Source organism: Gossypium hirsutum, chromosome D10, assembly GCF_007990345.1.
Source record: "Gossypium hirsutum isolate 1008001.06 chromosome D10, Gossypium_hirsutum_v2.1, whole genome shotgun sequence".
In the NCBI taxonomy this organism is placed as follows: Eukaryota; Viridiplantae; Streptophyta; class Magnoliopsida; order Malvales; family Malvaceae; genus Gossypium; species Gossypium hirsutum.
The window spans coordinates 47,047,800-47,057,924 of record NC_053446.1 but is presented as its reverse complement, the minus strand read 5'-3'; the positions used below and the strand labels follow the sequence as shown (position 1 = coordinate 47,057,924).

The window sequence follows — 10,125 nt, the reverse complement described above, 5'->3', positions numbered from 1 at the left end:
AAAAAACGGGTCGGGCCGGGCAGGGCCGAGCTCAGGTTTCATATTTTTTCCCCGGGCCGGGCTTGGACAAAATCTCAGGCCCATATTTCGAGCCAAGCCCGGGCCTAGGAAGCGGGCTGAAAATTTTTTTGGGCCCGGCCTGGCTCGTCCCATGGACAGCTCTAGATAAGAGGTAAAAAAATTAATTGACTCAATTAATAAAAAAAGAATGAATCAAATTTAAACTTAAAAATATATATATATGAATAAACTCCAACCTAAGTATAAGTTAACTCCACTGGATTACCCCTAAGTTATATGGTACATAAATGAATAAACACAGTAGAAAAATATTCCATTTTAGGGTTCCAGAACGAAAAATTAAAAGAAACATTTACAATTTAAACTATTTCAAGCTTCTTACTTGGTAGTGTCTTACGCTTATAGAGTTCAATCCCATTTCAAGTGGAAAGAAAATTATCAGAAAATGAGAGGCTGAAAGCGAGGAGCAATGGAACCATCAAGCAACAGACATGAACCAACAGCAAACAGTTGCAGATTGTTTCAACTTCCACAGCCTTTAATCTTAGGCATTCTCTCAAGGCTTCCCATCCATGACCTTCTCCATTGCAGGTGCGTTTGCAAGAGATTCATCTCTCTCATTTCTGATCCTGAATTTGCAGGCCTCCACCTTTCAATATCACCTCTCTGCATTTTAATCAAAACTAAGCCACTCCAAAAATCTCGAAAAGGGCTCCACTTATCCCACATTTATGCTGTTGGTGCAAGTTTCCAGGTCTCCAAACTCAACTTACACCCAAATCTAATGTACCCACTTGGGATATTTCTGATATCAGTGCATGCAATGGTTTGCTTTGTTTACTTGGACCAAAAAAAGATACCCTTTCTATGTGTGTAACCCAATTTTGGGTGAATTTATCACAATTCAACCACCTTATAAGGAAAGGTGTAGGAGTCGTTTTTGGGGACTTGGTTATTCAACTGTCACTAATCAATTCAAACTTTTGCACAGCTATTATCCTATAGTTGAATCGAATTATCCAATGGCTGAAATATAAACCATTGGGAGTCGTACATGGAGAAGCATCGGGTTCGGAAATGCACCTACTGACCTTGTTTCTTTACCTTTCAACGCTTTCTTGAATGGAGCCCTTCATTGGTATAACATTTCTTTTGGTGGTGCTGGTGAATTCATAAATTCTTTTGACATTGATACTGAGCAGTTTGGTATAGCTCCACCCCCTGATCATTTTCAGGAATTGGATAAGGTATTTACAGAATACACAACGACTGGAGTGCTAGGAGATTGTCTGTTTATATGTTACTTTCCAGATTTCGTGGAATTTGACATTTGGGTTATGAAAGAATATGGTGTCAAGGAGTCTTGGACCAAACAATTTGTCATCAAAGATATGTACCCAAAGGGATATGGCTGGGATATCTATCAACCAATGCTTGTTTTGAGCAATGGAGAAATATTTATGTTGCTAAATAATGAGGAAATAACTTGTTACAACCAAAAGAGGAGACATATGCGAGGAGCTAAATCCTTCCGGATTCGCTCACAATTTGATGCAATTGCTTATACCCCATGCTTGGTTTCTCTCTACAATGTTGCAAAAGGAGAGCAAATTTCCAGGTATTATGTCATAATCCTGAAACTAACATATGCTTCATCAAGTGAAAGTTTAGACTTCAAGCCACAAATCCTTTTCTCATTTTTCTCCGGTGTGGAATATTCATGCATTTGCTTTTGTATAAAATGTGCACAAACTAGAAATGAATCTTTTTCTCTGAGGTTTTATTTAGTTTCTTGGTGCTATAGTAGATTTCATGGTACAGAGTTGTATTGATTCATGAATATATAAATGCACCTTATTAATAGGATTAGAGTGTGAGTTCCAAAATTTTTTCCATTACCTACAGCTTGAAGATAATGCTTTTGATGCCATTTTAATGAACTTTTGTTTTCCGTTTCCATGTACAAATTACACAGTTCTGTTTCTTTGTATCATGGTTGTTAACTAATAAGCTGAAAAAGTTTATATAGGATGGACCAGAGTCTATGGCAAGATCCTTAAATGAACATGTGAGTTTTTATTCTTTTCTTGAGTTTATACACGTCTCCCATTCAATATGCATCCGTTTGTGATTTAGTGATACATGAAAAGTAAAGCTTTCATGCAGATTTATATGCAAGAAACGCGGAGATATGCTACATGGAAAGTAAAAAGGAGTTTATGAAGTCAAATATGGTAATTGGTAAAGGAGACCATGGAACCAACTAAATCCTTAGGGAATTATATTATGAGTGTTGACACTATTTTTTTTTTTGATAAAACGGGGTCGACTTGGATTTTGAAAACGAAAATTAAAATGGGAGTCGCCACTGATCCTTTTTGATGAGGTGTAATCGGGTCATCTTGTAAAGTGGTTGTTTCTAATAAACAATTTAATTTTATTAAAACAACGATTTTGGTCCACGAAATTTAGAAAAATAGGTTCGGGAGTCGGTTACGTACAAGAAATCATTAGCACCCTCGTAACGCTCAAAATTGGTACCTAGTTGATTAATTAATGTCTTAGTTTCGAAGATTGAAAACTTTAAAGACATTTAAAATACGATCCTTTATAGAAATGTTGAAAATCTGTGGGAAAAGGGCATATTTCACGTTAATTGAGAAAGAGAATTATATCCAGTAAGTTAGAACACAATGTTTTGAATTCCCGATGCGCGAATGAATGTCGAAAATTTACTTATTTTAAAGATATTTAGATATCTCGAATTAAAAAATGGACCATGCCCAGTAAGTTAGGACACGATCTTTTCTTAATTTCCGAGATCGTTTAAAACTTGAGTTTGAAAAGATTCATATATTTAGATTTATTGCGAAAATCGAAACCTAGTAAGTTAGGGTACGACTTTCTCAAATCTAAACACGAAATTTTGTTTATTCAAAAGTCATAATTTATACATTGAATAAAAACAATTTAACGAGAAATAATAGAAATAAAACACGATGTTAATACACGTGACAAAACAAAAATGAATTCGGTAATGTAAGTATGAATAATACGAACAATCATAAAAAATGAAATAAATAAATTTAAGATACAAACCAATTATATTATAGCAAGTAATTAAACGAATAGAATTAAAATATTCTTTTAAAAATAATAATGAGCATGTAAATAACAATAAAGAAAATGAATAAGATTAAAATGTAAAGAAATAAATATGTATGTATATATGTATAAATAAAAATATGTATGTATATGTGTATATATATATGTACATATATAAGGTATAAAATGTAAAGAATAAATAATATATAAGTATGTATATATATAAATAAATAAAATTTATGTGCGTACATGTATTTAAAAAAATGTATGCATATATATTTTAAAATATAAAAAACATATGTATGTACATATACATTTTGAAATTATCAAATATAAAAGGTATATGTATGTATGTATATATATGATAAAAAAGAATATGTATAAGCAAATAATAATAATCAATATACAATAGGATAAATGTATTTCAAATTTAAATAAGTGAATATAGAAATATAATAAATAATAATGATACAATGCTAATGATATAATAATAATGCAATATAACAATATTAATAATACTAAAAAGTAATTAATTTAACAGGAAAATAACTAAAATAGCAAGTTAAGGATTAAATTGAAAATAAACAAGATTTTAAGGACGAAATTAGAAATGAAAAAGCACAAGAAGGACTAAAATATAAGGCGCGATAGTGCTCAAGGGCTAAATAAGAAAATATTTCAATTATTGGGACACGTGTCCCTTCAGAGGACGCGGGACTAAATTGAAAATATTAAAAAATTTTAGGGCAAAATTTATAAAATATAAAAAGTGCAAATAGGATTAGATTAAAACACCCAAAAAAAGCAGAAGGACCAAATGGGTAAATAACCCAATTATCAAAACAAGCGGATCCTCTCTGTGCGGGTCAGGTCAATCCTGGTCTTGAAGCAAAACGGCGCCGTTTTGGCTATTGGTGCCCAAGCCTAAAACGACGCCGTTTCAAGGCTCTATTTAAGTTAATTTTTTTAAAAAAATTTCATTCTTCACCATTCATTAAAAAAAACTCTAAAACACTCTCTCAAGCCCTCTTTCTCTCCCCAGAAACCGGTCAAGGATCCGGCCATTCGCCACCGCGCTGGCCGCCGGTCACCGGCGACGGCGCCGCCGTCCGCGGTGTCCGAAAAAACCAAACTCCCCTTTTTGTTCCTCTTCTCGAGTAGAGCCAAGATTTGGGGTTAAAATGGCCCTAAGGATCCCCAAAATTCGAAGAACGAAGAAAAGAAAGGAAAAAAAACTAGGGAACCCTTCGTGTTCCACCACCGGAAATAAGTAAAACCTCTTCTCTTTTTCCTTTTTTATTTTGTTTTATTTTCGTATGTAAAAACTATATAAAAAGTAGAATAAAATAAAAATAAAAATAAATGGTAGAAGTAAACCTTCGGGATCTTTTTTATTGATATTTTTGCTCTCTTTTTTCATTCCAAAAATCCCCCCTTTTACAATAATTTTTCATGGCTTATATAACCATTTTACAAAGTTTTCTTTCTTTATTTTTCTATGCTGTCTTTTCTTCTTTTGCTGGTGCAAGTGGGTGGTGAAGCAGGTGGAGTTGGTGTGCTGTAGGCGATGGTGGCAGGCATGGCAGAGGCTAAAGCGGCAGCTAGGGTTATGGCGGCTAGGTTTTTTTTTTCTATTATGGTTTTGGCTAGGGTTTTTACTGTTGCGCTGATTTTGGGTTAGGTCTAGGTGGGTATTGGGTTGGTTTTATTTGGACCATATTAGGCCCCAGGTAAATTTGAGCTTGTACAGCTGCCCCTCTTTGCTCGTTATTGTGTAACGAGAACAGAGTAAAGACCAAAAAAGACCAAATTTTCCCAGTCTCGCTGAGTCTTGACTTCTTGGTGCCTTTCTTCTTCAGATATCCTTCTCGCAGTCCACTGTATCTTGTTGCTTCAATCCACTACACTGCACTTCAGAGAGATCTGACTTATAACTTTAATCTTCTTCGCAGGAACTTCAAGGGGATGAGATTCGTAGTTTTAGTTTGCTCCACTGCAACGTCAGGGAGATAAGACTTGTATCTTCAACCTACTCCACTGCAACTTCAGGGTGATAAGGTTTGAGGTATCTTCAACCTGCTCCACTGTAACTTCAAGGAGATAAGGTTTGTTATCTTCGGTCTGCTTCACTGCAACTTTAGGGAGATAAGACTTATTATGGTGTGATCTGTTCTACTGCAACTTCAGAGAGATAAGATCTACTATCTTCAGTCTACTCTACTACAACCTCAGTGAGATAAGACTTGTAACTTCAACTTGCTTTACTGCACAAAGTCTGATGCGATCTGCTCTACTGCAACTTCAGATAGATAAGATCCATCATTTTAATCCGTTCCACTGCAACTTCAGAGAGATAGGACTAGTAACTTCAATCTACTCCACTGCAACTTCAAGGAGATAAGATTGGTTTATTTTTAACCTACTCCACTGCAACTTCAGGGAGATAAGGTTTACTATCTTCAGTTTTAATTAACTGCAATGTCGAGGAAGTAAGATTCACTGTTGTAGCTTCAATCTGTTCCACTGCATCGCATAGGAAGTAAGATCCGCCGTTGTGGTTTCAATCTTTTTAACTGCAATGTCGGGGAAGCAAGATTCGCCGTTGTGGCTTCAATCTTTTAATTGTAATGTCGGGGAAGCAAGATTCGCCGTTGTAGCTTCAATCTGTTCCACTACACCGCTAGGGAAGTAAGATTCGCCGTTGTGGCCACAATCTTTTAATTGCAATGTCGGGGAAGCAATATTAGCCGTTGTAGCTTCAATCTGTTCCACTGCACCACCTGAGAAAGTAAGATTCGCTGTTGTAGCTTCAATCTTTTCAATTGCAATGTTGAGGAAGTAAGATTCGTCGTTGTAGCTTCAATCTGTTCCACTGCACCGCCAGGGAAGTAAGATTCGCTGTTGTGGCTTCAATCTTTTTAATTGCAATGTCGGGGAAGCAAGATTCGCCATTATAGCTTCAATCTGTTCTACTAGACCGCCAGGGAAGTAAGATTCACTGTCTTCGATCTGCTCTAGTACTGCTTAGGGAGATAAGATTTACAATCTTCGACCTACTCCACTACTGTTTAGGGAGATAGGACTGATGGTTCAAATCTGTTTCCCTACTACTTTGGGAAGATAAGATTCACCGTCTTTGATCTGCTCCACTACTGCTTAGGGAGACAAGATTTACAATCTTCGACCTACTCCACTACTGCTTAAGAAGATAGGAGTGGTGGTTTAAATCTACTTCCCTACTACCTTGGGAAGATAAGATTCACCGTATTCGATTTGTTGTACTACTGCTTAGGGAGACAGGATCTATAATTTTTGACCTACTCCACTGCTGCTAAGGGAGATAAGACTGGTGGTTTCACCGATCTGTTCTAGGGAACATAACCTGTAGAATCCATTTCATGGGCCTATTTATGCCCAGTGATTAGAATATTATGATCGAAATGAATCAAAATCTTCTAACTAAATGTGCGTGCATAAATGCAAAATGTCATGAAAGTGAATCCTTAATGTTCGAGTTGTTATTGTTCATTATTCAATAAGGCTTTATTGCCAACACGTTAGAATGCTATCTTGTCCGGTTGTAATACTTATATCTTACTTAACTGGATTGCCCCCACTGTAATCTTCAACGTTCGATCCACTGTACCTTTGGGACAAAATATTTGAACCATCTTCCTCCCACTGAGTATAAAATATGGCTCTTTCCCAATCCTCTTCCACTGCAATTCAGGGATACAGGATCTGAATCTCCTTGGTCTCCTACACCATTCCCAAGGTGTCGTACTAAATATTTATGCACAATTGCATAATTTTCTTCTCCGAGAAAACCTCTTCTTATCACTCGGTGATCCTTGCTTGTTTGTTAATTGAAGCTTTGTCACCAACATGACATATTGTCATTTTGTTCAATCAATGTTTGGACAACAAAATTCGAGAGGATAGTCTTAACTTAAACTCTTTCTTCTTAGATATTTCACCCTTTAAACTTGGTGTTTTCTAAACAATGGTCATGTTTTAGGTTCCTATATTTTTTAGAAACTTCTAGAGTAATATGCAAAACTTCTATTGTGAAAGTATTATTAGTCCATTAATCATTATTCCAATGCAACATGCTTGCAAAAGATCATAACGATGGATAAAATAGAATTGATTTGGGAGCATAGCACGAAATAAATTATCAATGATAGCAAGAATAAGAGGAATTGATTGGAACACGTATCTTGAAAAAGAAAGAAGTATTCCAAGATCAACAAATTCAATATATAAATAGAATGAAAGTTAGGTACCCCAGATATCGTAGCTTAAACTTCTTTATACAAACTTTCTGAAGACCTTTCTGAGTTTGATATGTGTTTAGGAGATCTACAGTACTTTGTCGATGCCCCAAGACTTCGCCTTCCCTTTTCTATTGATTCAGGTATAACAAGATCACCACATGCCCCAATCTGATCAAAATTTGAGCTGCTCTGATCACCTCATGCCCCATTTTGATCAATTTTTGAGCCACCCTTTTTAGGTTTTCAACTCAAATCCATTTTGGTCTCAAGGCGCCCTTTGCGGGTTTTCATCTTGGCCTCTTATTTTTTCTTTTCTTCTTCTTCTGTCTTTTTTCTTTTTCCTTCTTTCTCTTCTTTTTTTTAACAATTTTTATTGAATCTGAACTCATAGAATTAGGCATATCCTCGTTATCCCTTTTGATCAAAATTGACGCTTTTCTAGATAAGGTCTTCCACATAAGGTCCTTTCCAGCTTGGCATGAAGTTCTTTTTGTGTGGGAAGGATCTTCTTCAATACCCGGTCCTTCTCATGGAATTCTCTAGGGCAAAATTTTTTGTGAGTTCGCATTATTTACTTTTGGCGCATTTGACCATGATGGATAACTTTGAACATTCCTCTTCAATCGGGATTGGGTCTAAAAACTCAGAGAGAAGAAACTGGATAAGCCAAAAAAGAAGGCGTTGCCCCGGCAGAGTTTTTTTTTGCCATCTTTTTTTGGGTGATATGGCATTAATCGTGAACATACTGCAAACTTTTGATATTGTTTTGTTCAAATTTAGTGTATTTTCGGATATGATCCTTTTTGCATTCCATACCGACATATAATTTTTCAAAAATTTGCTGGCTGTTGACTTTGTGACATTGGTATATGAAGCGGCTTTTACCTACGAAGACAAATAGATGACCGCTAGAAGCTTTTAGCGAGATCGACCTAATGACCTTTATGCGCTCCACCATGGATTCCATTGATTCTTTGTAGGGTAGGATCTGTTTTCCATCTTGTTCTACCATCCTCAATAAGTCCAGAAATAAGCTACAATCCATGTCATCTTCAAAGTCATAAGATCCCTCTAGACACATGTCTCGCTCAAAAGGAGATTCTGAGTCTATAGCAGCGTCACTCGTGTCATTGATATCTAGGGACTTATTATAGGTACAAAAGAATGTATAAAGAATATATGAACTTATGAGTAATTATTTGTTCCGTATGATTATGAATGATTTGGAAGAAAGAATGAAAAAATATTTATTCACAAAGAATAAAAGAATATTGGCTCAAAAATGATCGCAAAGATATATTTCATTAAAATAATGACGTTCAGACATGAGCCTATTTCACAAAAGAGTTTTTATTGCCTCTAGGCTGAAAGCAACAAGTGTGTTCTGAATATTACTCTAAGTAGGCTCTAAATACTACAAAGATTTCTTTTACAATCTGATTTATTTAGAACACTTCTAAGTTTATAAGGGTGGATATCTAACAAGGTCCCTTTTCAGTTGCCTTCATGTACTGCATTGATGTGAACGCTTCCCAACACTTCTTCATACATCGCATTCACCCTATTATCAATGTGATTGGGTAGCAGATTTTTTACACTAGATGAATCATCTAATTTGACAATGCCCATACTGATAAGCCTTTCAACCATTTTTTAAAGGCAATACAATTTTCTATAGAATGCGCCGTTAATTCCCCTATGATAATCGTATTGTGCATTCGCATCGTACCATTTAGGGTACGGAGGTTGTGGGGGTTTTGAGTAGAAAGGGGCTACTACATGCGCATCAAACAGATTATGATATAACTCCTTATACGTTACTGGGATGGGTGTGAACTGGAGTCTTTCTGTGTTTGGCCTCGAGTTGGATTCTTGCTTTGAGGGGCCTTGATAGCTAGCTGCTACCGTCTTTGGCTGGCCTACAGTGACTGATTTTGAATACCCTTTATTATACAAGCTCAGGTTGCTCACTTTATTTTCTTTGTGCTTTGGGGTTGATCTTTTGGCACTTTCCCTTGCATCTATCTTCCCACTTCTTATGGTGTTTTCAATCATCTCGCCAGACATTACCATATCTGAGAAGCTCATAGTAGCGCTTCCCAACATGTGGTTAATGAATGGGGCTTTCAGAGTGTTGATGAAAAACATCGTGGTTTCTTTCTCCAGAAGAGGTGACTGAACTTGTGTCGCTACCTCTCTCCATCTTTGGGCATATTGCTTAAAGCTCACTTTTTTTCTTTTCCATGTTCTGCAATGTGATTCTATCGGGTGTCATGTCTGTTACATGCTTGTATTGCTTTATGAAAGCCTGCACCAAGTCTTTCCATGAATGGATGTTGGCACGGCTCAACTGATTGTACCATTTGACAGCCGGTCCAATCAGACTATCTTGGAAACAATGAATTAACAGTTGCTTGTTATTAACGTATCCCGTTATTCTTCAGCAGAACATCGTGATGTGAGCTTCAGGACAACTAGTCCCATTATACTTTTCAAACTCTGGCATCTTGAACTTAGAAGGAGCACTAAATCAGGGACCAAACTCAGATCCTTGGCGTCAACTCCACAATGGTAGTCGGTGTTCTCCATGACTCTAAATTTTTCCTCTATCCACCTATATCGATCCTCTAGTTGCTTTGGTAGATCCACTCTTACTTTTTCCACTTCTGCCATGTCGTCAAGATCAAGAACAATGGGGTTGGTTGGATTATCTCTCGGATTA

At 36.3% G+C, this 10,125-nt stretch overlaps 1 pseudogene; it reads left to right on the top strand.

Moving 5' to 3' along the window:
* The first annotated feature begins 490 nt into the window (after nt 1-490).
* Nucleotides 491-1,978, top strand: LOC107915517 (F-box/kelch-repeat protein At3g06240-like; annotated as a pseudogene).
* The last annotated feature ends 8,147 nt before the right edge of the window (nt 1,979-10,125 follow it).